Below are 23618 nucleotides of genomic sequence, written 5' to 3' on the forward strand. Positions count from 1 at the left end.
ATGATAAATGATGATTATGATGAGCTCAAAGAAGAGACATAAACTTATTGTTGGTAATGAAGTCCTGACTAGGTTCTGGCATGGTAATGTCCATGCACAAGCCAAACACAAGATTGGTTCAAACAAAAAAGATAAAAATGTTGCGGGAGTCAAAACCTCAATGAACCATCGCTCATTGCACTTTTTCAAGAGCCACCCAGAACAAAAGGAATCCGAGTTCATTAAGGAAGAGTATTTAATGTACACCAAAGTCTACCTTGCATAACTTGTCCATTTCTACTGTCGGTCAAAACTAAATTTGGTGGTGGGAGCGATACTTGAAACGGAGTAAATATTTTAAATATTTTTTTATAATTATTATATTGTGAACGGATACACTTAACACGATAAACCTATACCGTGTGCAGAGACGTAAAACAATTTCCACAAACGCTGCAAAGACTTTCAAAAGAGCAACGGCTGGGGGAGCTGTTCTCCCGCTTGCAAGACCTTCAAGCCTTGCTATTTCTGCAATCTCTCGGTCAGCACATAAAATATCAATGGATTGTTATTGTTGTACAACAACATAATTGCACTGGCTTTGTTCTAGAAATGCTATTTGTTATTCCCATATAAACATCTCCATCACTTATTTTATCTATATATATATATATATATATATATATATATATATATATATATATATATATATATATATATATATATATATATATATATATATATATGACATCCATTTTTGCAGGCAACTCGTGTTATATAAATACAGGGTGGCCCATCAAATGATGTTTTCATTTCAAACAAAATATTATTGCGAATTGTCTCACCATTTCATTGGCCAAGCTGTATACTGGATAGTAATTATTACATAGTGTCTGTTCACTGATTTTACATCATCAATGGCACAATTATAAGAGACAATTCAACTATAAATGTAATTTTTTTTTCATAAAGTGGAGATGAAAACTCAAAACATAATGGAGCTTCGTCGTTTTTGTTGAGGACTAGAAGATAGTGGGATCAACGAAGCTTGTTAGGAACACGAGTGAGACCTGGTATCAGCTTGCCAGAGCCGTTTGCTGCTATACCCTGCTGAAGGGCATATGGCGCCTTAATTAGCAGCTGGTAAAAGCCCTGAGCAGCAGACTTCGCAGAATCTGTTTGCATTGCACAGAAACTTGGCTGTTGTCGACTACTAATATGCCGTAGTGCATGTCCACGAAAGCGAGTTCATTTCCTGAAAACGTCTCTTTTGAGGAACGACTCTCAAACTTAAAATGCAGATTAAGATGTGTTCAAGTATACCCCATCACCTGAGGTGGCAGAATGTGACCCTGGAGTGAAAAATGATCAGGCGCCGCTAAAAAATAATTTAGTTGCTCCCGATGATCAGTCGTATTATAGAAGGGTGTGCAGACACAGAAATTAGCAATTTTGTGCATAACACAAATACAGTAATACCCCAGTTTGCGCGAAGGACAGCGACCTGAGAGATTCATGCAGGAGCAATTTCACGTAGAACAGGGCTCATACACCATTGTGTTAATGAGAATACATGGACTGGAAGCACTACCGCCAGGGACAGAAGAATGATGTACTATAATATATTAACTGTGATAACCTGAAATCATTAAAGGTCCACAGAATCAGATGTATAAGTATCTTGAAACGAAGATTTTAGTGTTTTTTGTTGACTTTATACTCTCGATTGGCCCCGTCCCCTCAAAAAATGGGTGATGTGATTACGTTGTGCATCACGTGATCTGCTACATCATCTGCAGAACACTTTTGCTACTGGACTTGTGTTTACGTGCGGCCGACATACGCTCGGAAAAACTTGAACTCTGAAAAAGTACTGAGAATGCCAGCGAGATGCATAGTTGCTGGCTGTAGCAATACAACCAAAGATTGTGTGAGTATGCACGTTTATCCCAAAATATCCAGCTGTAAGGAAAATTTGGACAGCCAAGGTAAAATTTACCAGAGGAAAGTGGCGTGTCCTAACTGCTTCAAGCGTCATTTACAGCGCCCATTTTGAAGATAATTTGTACGACACAGGCCTGTATTCCCAGTTTGGGACGAATAAATCGAAGCGACTGAAAGTCAACGCGATCCCCACGAAGATTAGAGATGATTCTCATCGAATGGAAAATAAAAAAAATGGACAGAACAGTTGCGGAAAAGTACGAGAAACTGAGGGTAAGTAACGTTTTTTAGCCGCGTCGCGTTGCGAACGCTGGCTCTAAGAGAGCTTCGCATTGTTTTTCTTCTTCTTGTTGTTCTGGTGAAGACAAAACCTTTATGACGCGGCTCTTGAACACATTTGTCCTTGTTTTTATCCCGTGGGGTCTTCTACCCCATGGGGTCTAAGCGCCGCTCGCGTTCTCTCTTTTCTTGTGTACAGTTCATTTGAATGTCTATTTCTCCATTATTCGTGAACAAAATTCGATGAAAATCGACAGGCATATACTAGTCACGTATGCGCAGGTATTAACTAAGCCTAAAGTGTGATTGCAGCCCTTCGGGCCGAGGAATGGCCCATTTTGGCCCATTTTCTTAAAATTGCTATTTCTCGGTTATTCGTGAAAGAAACCGGACCAAATTTGACAGGTATCTTCTTGAGGTCACCCTGCAGGCATTAACTGAGCCCAACGTGAGATTATGGCCCTTTGGGCCAACAAATGTCCCTCTCGGCCCATTTTCTTCAAATTGTTATTAAAAAAAAATTAAATGCGTTGGGCATCTTAAGTCGCAAATTATGATATTAAACTATCCTCACTCTTGTGGGGTGCTCTGGTTTCTTTTTCTGATGTGATGAAAACCTTACCAAATTTCGAAACTATCTGACGTCCGTGCTATCGCTCACCTGAGTGTTGAACAAATGAACTCCCACGGGATATGTTTGCAATTCGAACTTGTTTTCTTTACCCAGAATTTCAATTTAGCATCAGCCATGATCGCCACCCCTTTAGTAATAATTCAGTAACTTCCTACGTTATGTATCAGACATACATACAGCCGTAAGCAGGGCTAATAGTAATATAGGTGTAGCTTCTATGTCCCATGCTGATAGGTCAGAGGTCAGTTATGGGAGCATGCGCTAGAGCAGCGCGTTGCTGTGTCCATTTTCCGCCAGTCATCCCCCAGGCAGGTGCCTGGCCCATCCCCATCTCCTTGAGATGCCGAACAACCTGCTGCAACCATGAGGCACGTAGTCGGCCCTTTGGCCTCCTCCACTCACGAGACTTCCTCGCCTAGAGAATCTGGTGAGCAGGATCAGAGTCAGGAAAACGAGCCACATGCTGATAGATAATCTATAAAAATGGAGAAAACTACGAAATGTTGAAATTATGTTTAATCTCCATGACCATGGTGCAGTTTGATAAAAACAAACAACTTTCACAATTTAATGCCTGTTATTTGTAGACGCATGCTCCGATTTCATACCTTAATCCCAGGATGTTATTGATCCCATTGTTTGTTTTTTTTCAGTTACTGCAAACTATAGTTTAAAAAGTAAAGGTGGTACAGTGTACCATCAATAAAACTAAGCATCAGTCAGATTCCCTGGAATGATGTCATTGGACTAATCGCTTGGAGTGATGTAATAGTTTTGAAATATGTTTGATTGCTTTCATTAGGAAATGAGATTAAGTGTCTGTGGGAAAAGCAATGATGGAACATAAATAAAGGGTTTGCTTTTATCATTAATATTATTGAATACGTGTAATTCTTCACCATTGAGAGATGTCGGTCATGTGGAGGTGGGTCGGTTCGTTCAGTTTCGTTGTGCAGATCACCCATCTAAACGAAATTCACCCTGTACATTCATGAGAACACACCATTGAAATTCCTACTTGTTTCCTGAAAACTGCACATGTTATTATGAGTGTGTGAATGACATATACCACAGACAGAGTGAAGGTAAACTCCAAACTCAGAAAGTGAACTATGACTCAACATTTGACATTTTCTGTGATAAAGTAATCCAGGTAAGACTCATTGATGGAAAGCAATCTATACATATGAAGAAGTTATGCGAGATGTTCAATGACCTACTCAGAGTATGCGAAGGTCAGGATAAGGCCAACTACCAGGCAACAAGACTGAAGAAAAGACTGCAGGAACGGTACCCAGACATGATTTTCTATCGTCCACCAAAGTGTCTGAGAGCAAAGTGGTGTACATGAAGGACATTGATATTGGTTCCATTGCTCAGGCTGCTGTTGTAGACATAACAGTAGCTCTAAAACAGAAACAGAGTCAACTACAGAGGATGAAGCCAGCCAGGGTCCACAAGCAGGGTGACTCAGACCTCAGTTTACATGTTCTATACTCGGGAGCACTCATGTTGAGGGATGACCTGAACAAACACCAAAGTGTGGACATTACATGGCCCTACTTGGAAATGGTGGAGCTAGCACGAGAGCTTATACGGGCAACTCGTACTTCGAATTGGCCGAAACACCTTGTGATCACGAGAGCGTCAATGCCCTGCTACTTTGCGTACGATCACCTAAACTATGCAAGGTACTTACCTGTTTACTGGCTGGAAATGGCCGGGCAAGAGCACTCCCACCCAGACACCTATCAAGCGTTCATGGACGGCAAATGCACTGCCCAACAGCATACTCGTTATGGATTTAGTCGTGTTGCGTGTGATCAGATCATAGAGCAGACTTTAAATAGGGACAGCAAGACCAGTGGAGGCATCATTGGTTACACTCAGAAAAGCACAGCTGTGAAGAAGTGGATCCTGTCCCAACCAGCACGTGCGGAAATCGCAAGAAAATGTGAGTCCATGGCGGGTATCCACGACGAGCCCCGAACGAGAAAGGATTTGGATGTGTCGAGCTCGAAGAAGAACGAAGCAGTGGTGGTACAAGTGATGGACACAGTACTTCAAATGATTAACCCTTTCTCCGGTGTTCACCTTGAACTCGTCAATATTATTTCAGGTGTCATCGCACCGCCAGCCACTTCCGCGGACTTGATGAACGTGTATGTCAAGGGAGAGAATGCTGTCGTGCAATTCATGCATGATCGGCTTCTCTTGGGTGAGGTCCCATTCTTCAGTCCGATTTCGAAGGCCAAATTGGCAACTTTCTCGAAGGCGCGAGGAAAGTCGGCGACTCCCCACCAGCAGACACCGAAGGTTGAAATTGCGAATGAACGTTGTCTTTTCACATGACTGCTGTTAATTGGAGAGAAAAGCAATGCAACACTCCACGATCTGCTCGCATACCCACTGGCGAACATATCTTTCCCACTGGCAACTGGTGATGGTTCGATTGCTATGACGGACAAAGCCAAACTCCGCAACCATATACTGAAACTGTGGCCCGATTACTGTGTGGACGCTCGGCCTATCCAAGGTGCAACAATTGTGGATGGAATGGCCGTTATTCAGGCGATAAAGGCTGGTTCACTGCATAACACTTTCGGCAAACTGGAAGAGATGGTGCTGAACATCGTAGTGGCCAAAGCACGACATAACCAATCTTCGAGACTGGACATGGTGTTTGATACTTACCCAAGTATCAGCATCAAGTGCCTGGAGCACGCCAGACGAGTGGGCAGGGCGGGCGATCTTCAGGTCCGAACCATCTACGGATGTGATCAAGCCCTTCCAAAACAGTGGGCCAATTATCTCCTGAGTGGAGCCAACAAGGAGGCGTTGATAGAGTTCATCGTCGAATCGTGGACGAGAAACATCTCTCCATCAAAACTGGGTGACATGCTGTTGTACGTCAGTCATGCCGACAAATGTGAAAATCGAGGCGTCGAATGGTGTCATGGCTGTGTCGTGTCGTCAGTACCTGAACTTGAATGTGACCATGACGAAGCCGACACGAAGTTCCTGCTCCATGCCGCTCATGCGGGACAGAATGAAGAGTCGGTGCGCATAGAGAGTTTTGACACCGATGTGTTTGTGTTGGCATTGGCTCACTCGAAGTCGATTCGAGCACGAAATTTCCATCTGGTCACAGGAAGTCCCAAGGACATTATCGTCGTTGACATTAGGAAGCTGAGTAATGCCCTGGAAAGTTCTGTCTGCGATGCGTTGATAGGTTTGCACAATTTCACGGGGAGTGATACCACCAGTGCATTCCATGGGAAGGGCAAAACAAGGCCATTCGACTCGATGATGAAGAGTCCCCATCTCATCACCTGTTTCGGGAGCATTGGTCGAGAATTCACGCGAGATCAGAATATCATTCACGACCTGGAACAATTCGTCTGCGCCATGTACAAACAGCCGACCATGAAGAGTGTGGATGAGGCTCGCTACAAGCTATTCTGCAGCCAGTCGCTGGGAGAACAGAAGTTGCCGCCTACAAGCGACGCTCTGATGCTGCATTGCAAAAGAGTGAACTATCAGTCTGCGATCCACCACCGCGCGACTGAGAGGTTTATAGAAGCCCCTTCTCCTACATTTCATGGATGGATGGAATGCAACGGAGCACTGATTGTTCACTGGCTGAGCAAACCACCAGCGCTGAAGGAACTGTTAGAGGCGACGAAATGTAATTGCAAGAAGACGAAATGCGAGACCAACCAGTGTTCTTGCCGGTCAAAAGGACTGTCCTGCGCAGAGTGCTGTGGGTGTCAAAACTGCGCCAACGTTGAACAGACCCATGCAGAAATGGAACTTATGGATGATGAAAGCAGAACTGACGATGATTCCGATGATGAACTGTGAATGCGGGTGTCACACTGCTTCTGTTGTGGTAATCTACTACACAGTAGTATTCAGGTTGGTTAGCATGTAATAGTGGACTTGAGTTTTGTAATAACAGCAGTCAAGAGCCTAGTTCAGCAACCGCTTCAGAGCAAGAAATACTGGAGTTCTAAGACAGTAATCTTTTTGTGGCGGTTCTACTTTTCATCAGGCTGAGTCGCGCAGTCTCTTTGTCTTTGATTTAATCCGTAATAGCCAATGTAACTGTCTTTAATAGGCACTGTAACTGCCTTTAATAGTCAATGTAACTACCTTTAATAGCCAGTGTGGCTGCCTTTTAAGCAAAAAGTTGCCTTGGTCAACTCGAAGGCCTGTCTGGTCGGTCCAGACGTTTTCGGCCGGTAAAAATATGTAACTGCTTCGGTTTACAACCTTTAATTATAAACATCTTTAATAACAGTGAATAGGGCTCTGTATGAACATATTTTATCATTTTAAGACCTCACAAGAGTTTTCTTTGACGTACATATCAGTCTATCCTTGATTCTTCATTTCTGTGTCAAAATCGTGCTTTAATGTTCGGTGTATCTTTAATTGCCAAAAATGACCAATTGTGTCACATCCTCGACGTGGAAACAAGTGGATTTGGACTCAGCGTCTAAAATTCTTTAAGCATGCCAAATTTCATTCAGATTGGTGATCTGCACAACGAAAATCATTTTCTGAACGTAATAGCGAGTACTTCCACATGGTCTAATGGGGCCAAAACGATATGTAGCACAATATTTCAAAAAGTTTTGGACGAGTTGTGACAAAACTTGGTGGATGAGTCGGGTAGATGACAAGAAAAAGCCGATTTGATTTTGGTTCAGGTCAGGATGCAGATCCGGCCTATCAGTGGGATACAAAACATAAACTCTTCAGCTTGGTGAAGTTATGTGCTCCACCGAGTTCTGCTCCAGTGACGACAAGAATTAAGGAAAAGTGTTACATCAAAATACAACTAAACTCCACATTTACCATGTTCTAGGTTTATGATTTACCACTTACCAGTTGTAATTGCCGAGTATTTCTTCGATGTTGTCGCCATTTTTGTGATGTCCTGGTATTTCATGCACACGATATCATCCCCACTTTCCACCTCAGGTTCATACAAGTACGGTCAGACACAGCACCTTCTACATCATGATTTTGATGATCATCGTAATCTGAGGATTATAGATCAGAAAATTATTTGTCAAATTCACTTTCTGACGAGTTTGCAGCGAGTTTTGTGGCAATTATTATTGGCATGCTGAGACAATCGTATTTGTGATGACGTCACACAGATGATGCGATGACCATAGAGGTATTCTGGAATTTTTAGGGGTGGTATCAGTGAGGTTGGGTATTGTTTTTTTTTTAAACTTTAATACCTCAAAAAATTATTATAATTAAAAACCATGTTCAGTTCCTTGTTTATTACTTACAAATCAATATCATCACATCAAATGAATAAATATTAGTAAATAGAAATAAAAGAAATATATAACTTTATACGAGTATATTTAAAAGCGAAACGTTTGTTTGTTTGTTGGCTGCTCTTAGAGCACCCTTATTCTGGACATTTCCATCTGTCTGTCTGTCCGCGAAACTTTGGTCAAGCCTAGGGGCTAAACCACTCAACCGATTCCAATGAAATTTGGGCGAGTACATGTCGAACATTTCAGAAACGGTTAATTGCGAATATCTCTAAGAGAAAGAGTCTGATTTTGATGAAACTTGGGTGAAATGTGTACAATGTGGCTAGCATGTACACAAAAATGAATGGTTGCTATGCACACCTCCGTTGCTTAGCAACAGCTAAAATACTTAATCGTACATCGTACACTTATTGTGGACTGTACAAAAAAAAAAATCAATACCTCCGAAAATGGACCTCCGAGGGACCTGTTTTTTTGTGCCCAAGGAGAATGTCTTGCAGCATCATATAAAAAAATAAAATATTTAGCGAATAGAGAGATGGAATTACCAGGGCTGACATTTGTTAGAGTCTCTTTGGAAACAAGCCTGAAATTTCACAAGGCGGGTTTCTGGGCGCAAACTAAGAGGGCTGTGATAATCATATTTATTGTGTTAAATTGATTAATAGCATGTACATGAATATCGGCTAGTCGCGTCGGCCAGCATTCCATCGAGAGGGAGCAGCCATGTCGCCTACCGGCTTGTTTGTTTGTTTGTTTGTTTGTTTGTGACCCTACTCCTCTGAGCTCTAAAGGTTAATCGCCACAAAACTTTCTAGGATCACATTGTTTACCACAGTGCACCTATAAAGGGCTTTTTAAAGTCATTTTCTCACAATTAATAAATATTTAACACACGAGCTGCAACCTGTCGCCAAACACATGAAGGGAAAATCCATATATTCAATGCTTCATAAAAAGCCCATTTTCTTTTGGATTTCAACCCGGATACTGATATATTTGGTGAGGTGATGATCTCCGATTGTCAAATATGATATCAAATGTAAAAAAAAACACCCTGTTGATTACAGAATTACCAGAATCGGTTAAATTGGCAAAGTAGGAGTAACGTGACCTCTCAAATGCGCTAATTATCCAAAAACTGAACATAATACAAATACAACCTATACATCGATTTAAAGGTAAATTTACTGCTCACCTAATGACATAACTCTCGAGGGTGAAAAAACAGTTTATGGAAAAAAAAGTGACCATCTTAGCTAACTTCACCAAATATACACCTCTAAATATACTGTTACGGCTGTGGAAATTCGCAGACCACCATAAAGGACCTTAGATCAGTTATGATGATAAGTATGTGTGTAGTTAGATTTCCCCACCGTTGTTTAGAGGGAATTTCCATGTTCACAGGGCTGCGATCCTTTGAGATAGCCGTTTTTCTTTTCTCTAACATCATTTTGGACCAATCATCCCCCAACAACCAAATTGCCACCACCAACATCATTCCCAAACAACTACAACTCAAACACCACCACCTTCACCTCTTTACCTCCACAACTCCACCCCGCAAACATCGCTTCACCGCCATTCTCAAACGACGCCTGCCAGCAACCAAATCGCCACCACCAACACCCTTCCCAAACCACCACAGCAAACTCCCACCACCTTCGCCTTTCTACCTAACGTCGTGCCATTGGTTGTGAATGTGATCCTTTCGAAGAAGAAATCGGATCAGGAATCATTCACGCCCACTTTTCATCCATCAAATGGCTGAGCATCAGGTGGCGTAGCCCCGCCACCAAAGCCGCTGTGATCCACAAATTTACATATGCACTCCTCCCCCGGCCTATATAAGCGCGAGCACAACGCAGCTCGAGGAGTGGCAGTGGCAGTGTCAGTGGGGCAGAGTCGGGAGACGGAGCTCGAAGCAGACGGGGAAAGGCAGGCGGGGGCCGATCGACGGAGAGGAAGGAGCTCGGAGCTCAGGTCGAAGTTGAGGGGAGAGGAGGGCGAGTTGCTGAGTGGAGCAGGGACGTGGAGGAGGGCTCAGAGGCGAACCAAAGGGCTGAGTGGGGACCGCTGCCGGAGAAGGGGCGTTGTGGAGGCCACAGCCAGGAGGAGTTCGCCAGAGCCAGTGCGGTCCAGAGCGTCAACTCATTGGACGGAGCGTCAGCAATTCCCCTCTCCCTTACCGAGCTCCACGCTAAGAAAGCGCCGGTAACCCCGTCCGTTCCCCTCCCCAACCGTGGTGCCGACGGTGAAACACATGCCTGCGCGGAGAACGCCGGAGAGAGCTCACCGGCCACGCCAGGGGCACGAAGCCAGGCGCAGCTACGCTGACATCGCGGCTTGCCCGCCATCGCGCCACGAGGGCGCGGGTAAGACCCTTCGGTCTCGTGGACCTGGCCGCTCATCCAGGTTCCACGTACATCTGGTCCACGGACCTGTCTGCCACCCTTGTCCTGGAGGGTGGCTTTTCTTGGCTTTTGTGTAAGTGCATGTGGTGGCGCCGTCTTGTAAGTAAAACTGTTCAAGTAATTGTGTGAATAAATATTCGGTTGTAACTCTGCCTTTGCTTGCTTTCATTGCTTTCACTGTTATACGTGCATGATTTTCTGTATGGCTGTAAAATACGTGCTTGTCCGAGTGTGCAATAAATGTGCTTGTTGAACTGTTCCCCGTTTGTTTGCGTCCTTTCCCTTGTTTGAAAGTTCCATCTTGCATCACGGAAGGAATTGGTAGAAGGGTGTAAGCACCCGGTAAATAATCACGTCCATCGGGACCGGCGATAATACCGCTCGGTTATCACTGAAGCACGGAACGGACCGCTTAAATGGTTCGTGTCCAAGGCCGTCCAGCGGCGAGGTACGATCGCCCGGTTAACTACTCGTGTAGGTACTTAGGTAGGTCGAGTTTGGCAAACAACCCTATCCTGCATGGGTGGCCGATTGGTACGATTGTGGTGTGGTCGAAAGACCCATCTGCGACTAGCTCCTGGCGGTAGTTCCAAGGAAGGTCACGACTGAATTGTCCGTTCTGGTGGGCGATGCGGTCGCGATTCGAGTTACGTGGCCGATCGCACACCGGGCGGACCGAAATTCGTAACAATACATACATCATTTATGATAAATGGATGGGGTGTGCATGCGTGTGTGTGTGTGTGTGTGTGTGTGTGTGTGTGTGTGTGTGTGTGTGTGTGCCTCCATGTGTGAGGCATACTTTTTGTCTATTAATAACGTATGTATATTCATTAATTACGCACTATTGTAATGTACCTTTTGACCCTTGAGACTAATGAGACCCCTTCAAACTTTGAAGACCTTTTAAGACCCCCCAAGACCCAGGAGCCCCGAGGACCCAAAAGTCCCAAAAGTTTGAAAAAGTCCCCGAGGACCCAAAAGTCCCAAAAAGTTTGAGGACCCAAAAGTCCCAAGAGTCCCTAAGGACCCAAAAGTCCCAAAGTCCCCAAAGACTGTTGATCCTGTAGACCCTTTAAGATTTGACTATACCACAAAAAATCTGTGAGAATTACCATGTTTTAAATGCACACCATGTTAAGGTATATAATGCAGCTTAATACGTCCTTCTCCCATGGCATTCTAATTACAAAATATATCACAAAAACAATGATAACATTGCAACAAAGCATATATTATTTAACACTAATAATATTTACAACAATAATAAGAATAGTAGTATCATATGGCAAAAATAATAATGAACATATAATACCAGTGCTGGGCTGAGTGAAAGCCAAAGATCGTAAAGCGGAGCAAGATAGCCCACTCGTGCGTAACCGCGTTCAATTCGGTGAAGAACGCAACGGGGCAGAACGGCGGCCATTTTAGCAAGCAAGGGAGCTGCTTTCTTGGTTGTAGTTCGACCGCGGAGTAGGAGGCAGGAGAGGGCGGGAAAGAGGGTAAGGCGATGATACATTAGCCATGTACAGGACAATTTCTTTTTATCACAAGTGAAATTACACAAAATAAGAAGAGATGAGATAGAAGAAAGGGAGAGAAAAAAAAGAAAGAAAGTAGGATGGAGAAATAGAGAAGAAGAGAAGCTAATAGATAAAAAAAAGAAAAGGCAAATTGAGAGAGGAAAGGATAAAAATCACAGCCCAGACACATGAAGAAAGTATATTATTCTTACCTGGAGATATATATATATATATATATATATATATATATATATATATATATATATATATATATATATATATATATATCAACAAAATAAGTCATGCAACATAATCTGTATAATAAATATCACCTTCCAAGAAATTATCCTTTGAAGTAACTATTTAGGCATGGGGAGAAATCTGGGGAGGGGAGGCAAGGGTAAACACACAAACACACAAACACACTTTAATGGGTATTGAATGTTCTCCCAAATGCCCCATCAATGGATGGTGAAGACCTTTTTTTTGCTTCTCACCTCCGACTGTCCCTCCTCCCCCATCTATTTTTATTTTTGCTTACACATCTTTATGTCTCCTTTTTATGCGATTTACGCCAATGCATTCAGCCGTGGCAAAAATAGTTAAATGTAGATGTATTATCTATATATTAATCCTTGAGGACCAATTTTGTGCTCCTCCTAGCGGTCGCGTCACGTTTTTCTCGGTACTGTGACCTGGACTGAAAGAAACTTCGTACCTGTAAGAGTGCATCGCACATAGTGGCAATAGTCAAACTTCGGAATCCGTCTGTGATGGGGTTTCGGCTAGTTTATTGTAAAGCGCCTGATTGTAAGTGCTATTCAGATGTAATTTAAGTGTTATTTGTAGTTTTAAATGGTACATTTACATGTACGGTATGTCAAATTTATGAACATAAATATAATGGTGTAAGAGTTTTGCACCTGGCAGTCAACCGAGGTGGAAACTGAGTAATAGCTTTCTGCCATTGACTAGCAAATTGAACAATAGTTTTGTTCTACTTTGCTTCAAAGTATGACCTTCTTTTCAGTAAACCCAGTGCCATACACCATACACCATTACACGCGCGCGTGCGCACACACACACACACACACACACACACACACACACACACACACACACACACACACACACACACACACACACACACACACACACACACACACTGCAATAACCTGTTACAATATCAAAATGATTGCTGTTCATATAAGTATGGAAGAATTTCTACTTAAACTTCATAACTTTTCAATATATTTACAAATGCCTTTGTATTCCAAGTACAGCATTTCTTTCTTTTCCTTTACAAGTCTGCATTTTCCAGCATCTTCATTCATGCATATGGTTTTACTTCACTAGAAAAGAAAAAGAAAAGTTATGTGTCATTAGAAAATGTACTTTTAAACGCTTGCCTGCAATGATTTTTCACACATTTTACAGGTGGAAATGAAACTTACAGTTACCCATGCTGAATATTGCATCATCTCCTGACAATTAATGAAAAGATAAATTATTTTCAATTATTTGCACTACATTAAGTCGGTATTAGATCAAAATATTAGATGCACAGGTGTCCATGTATTTAAACATTCCAGTGTTCATATACCTTTCCCTGTTCTTTGGGAATCTGAAGAAAGACAAATCAGGTCGTTTGGATTGACGGTTTGAGCAGTTTATTGCTGAGCAGTGATTCTGAGATGAGGAACGAGACGCCATTGCTTTGTTACCTTCTGGAATATATGTGTTGTGAACAGCTTCCGGGTATTTGGCGAGCGCAAGCTCACTCTGCCTGCCTGCTAAAATGGCCGCCGTGGGCATCCATCGGATACTTCACTGTTTCGCACGAGTGGGCTATCTTGCTCCGCTTTACGATCTTTGGTGAAAGCTAAGCTAATACTCAAGCTGTGGAGCAGGTGGGGAAGCAAAAAGTCTGTGAAGACCAATGCAAATTTGGTCCATCGGCCAACAGGCCGACTAGTATAGTTTAAAAGTACCAAGTTGACATCGTGATTTGCTTTTGATCGTAATTTGATTCATTTAATCGTAGATGTCTCACCTCAAATGAGAAATTTTTTGGAGTGTGCGTTATATTGATAGAAACGGGAATTCTGTGATGACAAATTGCAGTGGATGGAGCTGATAACCTCAGCAACCGTTAATATTTTCGATTTTCAAATGGTTTCTGGTCACTATCGCAGAAATATTCAATCACACGAGATAAATTTCATTTCTTACAATATTATTGGTATCTCCAACTTCTTAAGGATGTCTTATCTCAGGGGCCATCCAAAAATTATGTTGCGATAACGCTTGGGGTTTGGAGTAGGGTGGGGGTACGTCCAAATATTATTGAATTTTACACTTACAGGTGGTTGGGGGGTGTTTCCAGAGCCATTACATCACGACATTTTTTGTTATATATTAAAACGAGCTATTAAAGGACTTTTTGAATGTTTCTGGGTGAGCTTTCCCTTAACCTTGAATGAGGTTCTGATATAACTTTTCTCTGTTAGCCATGGTGTTATGTCGCTCAACAGACGCGAAACAATGCGATTGGTTGCAGGGCACAAGTCCATTTATTCCGCAGCACATACATCAATATCTTCCTCACAATCTCTCAACATCTGGCAATTCAACAACAACAAAAGCAAAAACAACAACATATTTGGAAAGAATATAACACCTAAGAAAGAACACAACACATGATTTTTTTCCGATAGATCTCACTGTAAGCTGCTCAATGGTACAAAAAAAAAGTGATGCCATCTCCCTGAAAAGAGGAAGAAGAGGGAGGAAGAAGAGGCTGCAAAAAGAAAATAGGTTGTCCATCTCGATATATGTAAAAGCGAATTCTTTGTTTGTTTGTTTGTGACCTCACTGCTTTGAGCTCACAAAGTTAATTCTCCACAAAACGTTCCATGATCAAATTTTTATTTGATAGAAACTAGAAGAGCACTTGGTGGAGCATATACCTCCGCCCTGCGTCAGAGTAGCAACCTGTCCAGGATTGTGCCCAATAGCCAAGAGACTGCTTTGGCAGCACCAATGCTCTGCACAGAGTATGGTCCTGATGGATGGATGGATACCTCTGCCACGTAATCCATGAGAACATATCAGACTCAATACATTTTTGAAATATCATGCAATACATTACTATGTCGATTTTAGCCCTATCTCTCAATGGTGAAGAATCACTTTAAAAATTTGAGTAGTCAGATCCAGATCTTCACTAAAATCTAACAATTAGTCTTTGTCACACACCCAACCTGTCCACTAAATTTCATCCGGATACGTCCAAAACTTTTTGAGAAATCCTGTACACAAACAGACAGATAACTACTCGGTATCCACTTGAATGAAAAATACCGAAAATGCGGTTTGAAATCGGAAATCCCCAAAGTTCGAGGGGGTGCTGCGGGTGAACAAAGATCCAAATCTAAAATCCGGCTTGATCGTTTGTGCACAATGTATTCCAGACGATTAGTGTGAATTTTCATGACCATCCGACCATAACCCAAGGAGGAGTAGCATTTGGCGTGAAGGCACCTCCAGCTCTCGCATATTATCGATTTTTGCACTAATTGACCTTTGACCCCTGACCTAAGCGAAATCGGTCAATATGTCCTGAGGAAAAGTTGTAGTACTCATTGACTACCATGAACCTGCAAAGTTTCATTTGTATCAATGCACTCACCTGGTCGCTAGGGGGCCTTCAATTTTTGCCAATTTTCGCACATACCCTAATTGTAGGGGGCGTTGCGGGTAAAATATTCCATACATCACAAAAAACGGAATATATTTGATAGAGCATCACCTGTAGATCATTCGTCTCAAATTTCATAACCCTACGTGGGATTATGGCTTTTGGAATTGATTTCGCGTGAACGGTACCGGTTTTGAAGGTTTTGAAGGTTGTTGCTAGGGAACCAAAGCGTCCCGAGCAACCATCACATTTTACAAAGCACGAGGTCATAAGATGTACCTACCACCCGAGTGTGGTTAAAATCCGCCCACGTTTACTACCAATTATGCTGATGACAAACGAACAAACATCCAAACAAACACATGAATTACTGACAATAAGGGTCACCTATTTCGGTGACCCAACAAGCGGTAGGCGACATGGGTGGTCGCTATATAATTGCATACTAGTCATACAATTTTTGACGGATTGGGCTGAAATTTTTTGACAAAGAGGGTGATTATAGCGTGCATAAAAGCCTGGAAGCCGATTTTTGATTTTCGAAAAAAAAAAATATAAAAATATTTTCCGGATTTTTTCAAAAATTTCAAAGTCCCTTTGCTAGGCAACGGTGGCGTCCATAGCAACGGTGCTCAAAAGCATACAACTAGATCCTGGTATGAACCTACCAGTCAAGTTTCATCAAAATCGTTTGACTTCTGGCCTCCAGAGCTGTCCATTACATACATACAGACAGACGGAAAACCTGAGAATAACGGTAGTCTAGCAACCACCCAACAAAGACAGAAAGGTGTGAAAACATAACCTCCTTCACCTTCGGTGGCAGAGGTAAAAATGATGACAGAGGATGGAGGATAGAAAGTAAATTTGCTGATAACTATGAGAGGGGGAAGAAGAAGAAGAGTAGATTAACTGGAGTAGGAAATATCATGCAAACATAGGAGTTTCATGTGAGGTGTCTCAATGTCACCTTATATAATATATAAAGCCGAGTTTGTGTTTTTGGGTGGATGTGTGAGTCTAAACAAGGTAAGTTTTCATTACAGCGAAAATACTCGTGATTAATATTTGAAGTGTTTAATTTTTTTTCAGTCCTTTTGTCGGTGTTTTGTATGTACGTTGAGATGTCCAGTGTATGTATGCTGTTGAGATGTCCAGTGGTGTGTTGCTACCAAGTAGCTAGCCAGTTGTTGCCAAGCCAGCTGTTCATTATGAACAGTTTCTAATGGAGTGCTTGCTTGAGTGTTTAAGCCACTTTGCAAGCGCTCGACAAGAAACTTGGTAACTGAACACACCCCAGATTTATGACATGGCGATGAGGATAAACATCTAGAGCATCATTATTTCAGCCAGAATCGAGGAATTTGTCCCTCAAGGGGTGGGATGTGAGGAGGCAGGGGAAAGGGTGGGGTGGGAAGAGGGACCTGACGTTGCCCGGCAATGCCAGATACACCTGATCATAATATAAATGAGAAAGAGACTGGGCCACTCAAGGACATTTATATTTTTGTTCCTTAGTCACACCAGTGTAGCTTTGGTTGTGTGCTTCAGGTCGTTGTCACGCTGAAAGGTGAACTTCCGTCCCAATTTCAGCTTTCTTGCAGAGGGCAGCAGGTTTCCCTCGAGGTTTTTCTGTATTTTGCTCCATCCATTTTACCTTCTATCTTGACAAGTGCCCCCAGTCCATGCTGATGAGAAATATCCCCATAACATGATGCTGCCACCACCATGCGTCACAGTAGGGATGGTGCTCTTTTGATGATGTGCTGTGTTGGGTTTGCGCCAAACGTAACATTTGGCATTTAGGCCAAAAATTTCCATCTTGGGTTCGTCAGACCACAAAACGTTTTGCCACGTGGCTTCAAAATCTTCAGAGTGGTGTTTCTCATTCCTCAAACGGGACTCAAGGTGGGCTATTTTGAGTAATAGCTTCCTTCTTGCCACCCTACCATACAGGGCAGACTTGTGGAGTGCTTGGGATATTGTTGTCACATGCACACAGTGACCAGTCTTTGCCATTTTGGCATGTAGCTCTTTCAATGTTGCCATTGGCGGTAGCCCCTGTGATCAGTGCCATCCTTGCTTGGTTATCGAGTTTGGAAGGATAGCCTGATCTTGGCAGGGTGTTGGTGATTATATATGCCTTCCACTTCTTAATGATTGTTTTGATTGTGCTCTAAGGGATATTCAAGGCCTTTGAAATATTTTTCTACCTATATCCTGATCTGTGCCTTTCCGCAACTTTATTTCAGAGGTCTTTTGAAAGATCCTTGGTGCTCATGGTTGAGTCTTTGCTGTGAAATGCACTACCCAGCAGAGAAAACCTACAGGAACAGCTGATTTTATTCTGAAATAATCGCAATCACTACAATTTAACATAGGTGGAGGCCAATTAACTTGTTGTGTGATTATGAAGGTGATTGGTTCCACCTGAGATAATTTGCAATTGCCATTATAAGGGGGGTGGACACTTATCCAATCAACATATTCTAGTTTTGTATTTTTAATTAATTTTCTGAAATTTGTAAAATTTGTTTTTACACTTGGAAGTTGTGGGTTACGATGTGTAAATGGAGATGGAAAAAGTCTGATTTAATGCAATTTATTTTCAGGCTGTAAGGCAACGAAAGAGGAAAATTTTGAAAGGGGGTGTAGACTTTCTATCGGCACTGCCGATCCATGAAATAAAATGGTCGGTACTAGTCAATCCAGTTTGACCATTTTTGACACCAGTATAAAATTGTTGGATTTAGAATGAGAAAACTGCTCTAATAAAGGTTGCGTTACAAGAACCTTCAACACAGGATGAGGCATTTTTGTCCATCAAACCTGCACAAGTGTTGTCAACCTATCGTTGTTTGTCCGTGCTCTATCCCTTTTAAATGTTGTGTGTCAAGTAAGGAAGCAGCACATACCATTTTTAAATTATTTGGTATGACTCATCCAGGGTTGGAGCCAATGACCTACCAGACTCAGTAAGAGTGTATGCTCTAACAATTCAAATACCAAGTCTGATGTGCGTGTGTGTGTGTGTGTGTGTGTGTGTGTGTGTGTGTGTGTGTGTGTGCTGTAACATATATACAGTATATATACATATAGGCTACATACAATTTAAAAACACACCTGAGACAAAAGTGTGCCTCGCTGACCAGGTCTTCAGTCGATCAGTCATCAGCATCATCCTGTTTCGGCCCTTCAACCTTGATACGATCTGCTAAGGTGGGCCAGCAAAGGCACATATGCCTCAACGTGCAGCAACTACACATGGATACATACATATCCTCACCCCCAGTCAACGAGACCACAAACTCCAACAAAACAACAGCTTCCACTCCCAGAATCCGAAGCACCAAAAATATATGCTGGAGCAACCAACCAATCACCCAGCCTTACAACATCCACAACTCAACAGCAAAACACATGCAAAAACACATACACAAAAGCAAACAAACACCCGCACAACCTATACAACTAACCTTACAACATACACTTCTCAAAACAACAACAATACACACAAACACGTGTATCTTCCACGCTCAGTCAAGACGCCCCTTTTGGGCTGAAAGAACCATCAACCAATCAAGCTCAACCTACACTGTTTGCGACATGCCTCCATAAACTTCATCCAAATCCAAAGTGAGCCTATCAACACAACGTGAGTCACTCTCTCACACATCCTCTTTTCCATTCCACACACTCCAAGTTGAACAAGAAATGCATATAAAGAATTGCCAAGATACCCTCTACACCCCATCTCAAATGGCTGACAAGAAACTCACCAACCTTTCTCTTTCCACTCCACCTCCAGCTCACTATACTTTCCTCTCTTCCTCTCTTGCAGCTCCTCCATGTTCTCTTCCCAAGGTACTGATAAATCCTCCAAGATGATCTGCCTTGTTGTACCTGACCAGATGACAATGTCAGGTCACAACATTGTCATGATGCCTGGTGTTGGCTTAATGGTTAGCGTGGTGGACTTGGGATCCTAGGGTCCTGAGTTCAAATCCTGCTTTGCTGTTGAATACCATGTGGGGTTAACTCAGCCTGTTGTCCTTCTGAGGATGGTAAAATGAGTGCCAGCTTGCTGGTACCCTGTGTCAGAGTGGAGACCTGTCCAGGATTGTGCCCAATAGCCAAGAAGACTGCCTAGGCAGCACAAATGCTCTGCACAGGTGGATGGACACTGGCAAACCACAACCATCAATCCACCTCAAACCTCTCAGAATCGCATGCTCTTTACCTCCTCTCTTACCTCCTCCACCCTTCCCACATGATTCACCTCTACTGCATACCATCTTCCCAAGATCTTCATGGAACCACATCCCCTCAAAGCTCAGACCTGAGAATGTCATGCACCACCCCTCCTCTCACCACAACAATCCTCAACTTTATTACCTTAAAGCCCATCCTTGACCAATGCATAAACCTTTCCAATCACTCTAGTACATCTATTTCTGCATCAGCTGACTGTTGGACAACTGCAAGTCATCCATGAATGTGTCGTGTACTTTCTATTGGTGACAACTTGTTAGTATTTTTACATAATTAACTTTGTTCCATTCACTTGTCCAACCAATGGCAGTTGTGTCAGCGTGGTTTTTATTTGATTTCCTACTCATCGTCTTACCCCCACATTACTACCAGGCTTGAGGACCTCCACCTTGAGGGATGAGTGGTGAGGAAGGCTTCAATGGAAGTTCACTGCCTGGCAGCTCGCGAGTTACAACATCGTGAAAATGACTCATGGACTTGAGTGTCAATGTAGTTCTCAACTCTTTCTCAACTCCAGTGCATTTTCTTCCCGGATTGTGACTTCCACTTTGATCGTCGTGGAGATGCTTGTGTGTTCCTGTGACCTGGAGAGATATACGTACTGACGGAAGCTTTGCACGTGGTAGATCTTACCTAGTCAGGCTGGTCAATGGGTAGGAGTCAGAATAAGAGTAGTCACATCTTTGGGGGTAGGGAAATGTATTTTTACACCTGGTCTAGTCACCACCACCTTCACAGTGGTCCTGTGAAGAGGGTTTTCCTTGTTTCAGGACAAGGTGAATGGCACCAGCCAGTCTACTTCTTCTTCTGTCGTCTTCTTCCTCATCCTTGTCGTCTTTGTCTTCTTCGTCTTCCTCTTATATTCTATTTTCTATTCTTCTATTCTGTCGTTTTTAATCTCAGTTATTCTGCATCTTTCTTGTCCAGGCCTCCCTTGTGGGATCTCATAAGTTCTGTCTCTGAAGGGTACCAGAAATTAACACGTCCAGGTCATGGCCGCATGGTAATACAGGATCCTAAGCTCTTTGGTAATGCTTTGAGAGGCTGATCTATCTATCAACAGGTATAAAATGTCGAAGTGGTTGTACTGCCATGGACATGCATGGTGGTGGTGGTGGTGGTCTGTGCAGCCATTTTTGGTTGTATTCCTGAGGCCATCAGAGGGGCACTGTGACGACAATGTGCTTACATGAGTTCCCGGGACCTTATTGAGAGTCTTGGACTGGATTGTGAATTTGTTTGGGTAACTTTGACTGATTTTTTCTTCTTCTTCTATGATGTATTTTTATCAATAAGAAAATGGTTATACACTCAAAGAATAACAGATATCTTCCTGCATGCGTCAATCCACCAGCCCATGTGCAACGACGCTCAGATCCTTTGAATATTTCTTTCTCTAATGTCGGGGGCTTTCACTCCAACTTTTTTGTTCAGCTTAACTCACCTGACCTGCTGGCTCTATCTGAATGTCAGTTGGACAGTGGCATCTCCTCCATTTCTTTCAAGTCACCTGGTTACATTTTTCACAGACTTGATCACCTTCATTCTCATGGTCTTGGTATCTAGGTCAAGGACTATTGCCCTTTAAAGCTCCTGAAAATTCTCCTGAAAGTGGCTCTCATAAGTTTATGTCTTGTCGCAGTCAACGCGTTTCTCTTTATATATATCTCTATCTCTCTCATCTCCTCTTCCTGTAGTTCCTCAATGCAGTGTTCTAGGACATGTGCTTTTTCTGGTTTTCATCAATGATTTCAGGCTCTCTGGAAAATCCTCTTTATCTCTTTGCTGATGACTCCACCCTCTGCCATACCATCTCTCATCCCTCTGTTTGGCAGGCAGCAGCCTCTTCACTCCATGCATACCTAGATAAAATCACAAGCTGGTCAAACACTTGGAACATGTCTTTCAATCCTGACAAATCTCACACTCTCACAACGTCTCTCGGAAAGGACCGTCTGGAAACCCCCATCAATTTTCTCAACAATTCCCTTAAAGAAGACCTTTCATTCAAGCTTTTTAGCCTCACTATCTGTCACGATCTTTCCTGGGAAAGCCACATCTCCAAGCCTGTGTCCAAAGCCAATTGGTGACTGGGCATCCTACGTCCTGCAAAATCCTGCCTTGGCACACCTGAGCTTCTAAGCACTTACAAAGCTTTCATCCGCAGTCTGATGGAGGACTGCTCTCCCCTCTGGGGTGGTGCTCCTGCCTCAGACCTAGCTTGACTTCACGCTGTTGAAACCAGGGCTTTTCGGATCACTGGTAACTCCCATGAAGAAGCTGAGTCTTTGGGTCTCCCACTCCGTCACAGCAGGCAGGTTGGTTGTCTTTGTCTTCGACCATCTCCTCTCTGGCCTTGACCCCCCCAATCAGCTTTCACAACCCCCCCCCTCCCCACCCTCACATTGCTCTGACTGTGCTCTGTCCTCCCTATATTTCTGCATGGTGTTCAAGGTCTGCCAAAAAACACCTTCTGGTGAAACTGCCAAAATCAAGAATCACTGTTCACTCACCTTCACTCTTTCATTCCTCTTTTATCCTGCCTCTGGAACAAACTCCAACACTGTCTTCAATCCTACTCCTTCCTCCAGGTCTTCGAAACAGCTGTTCAGCACCATCTCATATCTTCCCCCATCCAAATCCTCGATCTTTTCTACCCCCGTTAATCCACCACAAACCCACCTCCTTCAAATTCCCTGTTTTCTTTCCTGAAAGTCGCTGTAGTACAATCTTCTTTACCCCATATACCCCACCCCATCCCTCTCCCTTCAACAGATCTCCTGTTGACTCTGTTCCCCCTGTTTTTTCCTTTCCTCTCCTACCCCTGTTGTTTCCTGCATTGTAATATGTTCTCTTTGTTAGCCCTGACACGAGCCTTGACATGGGATACAAAAAAAGTGTTTCCACCTTGCTCTCCTGCATTCAACAACATACCTCTACTCTTCTTTCTCTATTGCTCGCCTTCCTTTCCCTAGTGCGCTGTGCTCGATGTGATCTCAGACAGCATCGACAGGGATATTTTACTCCACCCTTCTGCACACATCATGGTATTTGGTGACTTCAATGTTCACCACAAGGAATGGCTGGTCCACTCTCATAATACTGACACTCCTGGTATTGATACCTATAATTTCTCAATGTCTCAAAATCTCACCCAAATTGTTTCCTCTCCCATTTGTATTCTTGACTGTGCTTCTGATGGAAGATACTTGCTTGATCTGTTTTTGTGTTCTAATCCTGGTGACTGTGTTGCCGATGTCCTGCCTCCAATTGGTAACTCAGATCATTCTACAGTTTGTGTCTCTTACTCCTCATTCTCAACTTCAGTACATCCTTTTCACCGCACTGTTTCAGTTTGGGAAAGCTAATTGGGATGGATTTTGTTCATTTCTTGCTGATGGGCCATGGACCTCAGCTTTTCGTCATGGTCCTGATATGGCTGCCGTGGAAATATCCCAATGGATTCACACTGGTATGGACATTTATATTCCCTTAATTATCTATCGATGATGGTTCATTCCCATCCATGGTTCACTCTAGCTTGTGCAGAAGAAATTGCTCATC

At 42.9% G+C, this 23618-nt stretch overlaps 1 long non-coding RNA gene across 1 annotated transcript in view; it reads right to left on the reverse strand.

Moving 5' to 3' along the window:
* The window catches only part of LOC147030089 (uncharacterized), a 41724-nt gene extending 19328 nt beyond the window's left edge, over nt 1-22396 (reverse strand). Inside the window, exons 1-2 of the long non-coding RNA XR_015056221.1 lie at nt 18906-22396; nt 11875-12009 (exon numbers count right to left, since the gene is read on the reverse strand). This is a non-coding gene — a long non-coding RNA (uncharacterized LOC147030089). The remainder of the gene's footprint in view (nt 1-11874; nt 12010-18905) is intronic.
* Between the last annotated feature and the right edge of the window lie 1222 nt (nt 22397-23618).

Source organism: Eptatretus burgeri, chromosome 3, assembly GCF_056783735.1.
Source record: "Eptatretus burgeri isolate ZD-2024b chromosome 3, Ebu_testis_v1, whole genome shotgun sequence".
NCBI classification, from domain to species: Eukaryota; Metazoa; Chordata; class Myxini; order Myxiniformes; family Myxinidae; genus Eptatretus; species Eptatretus burgeri.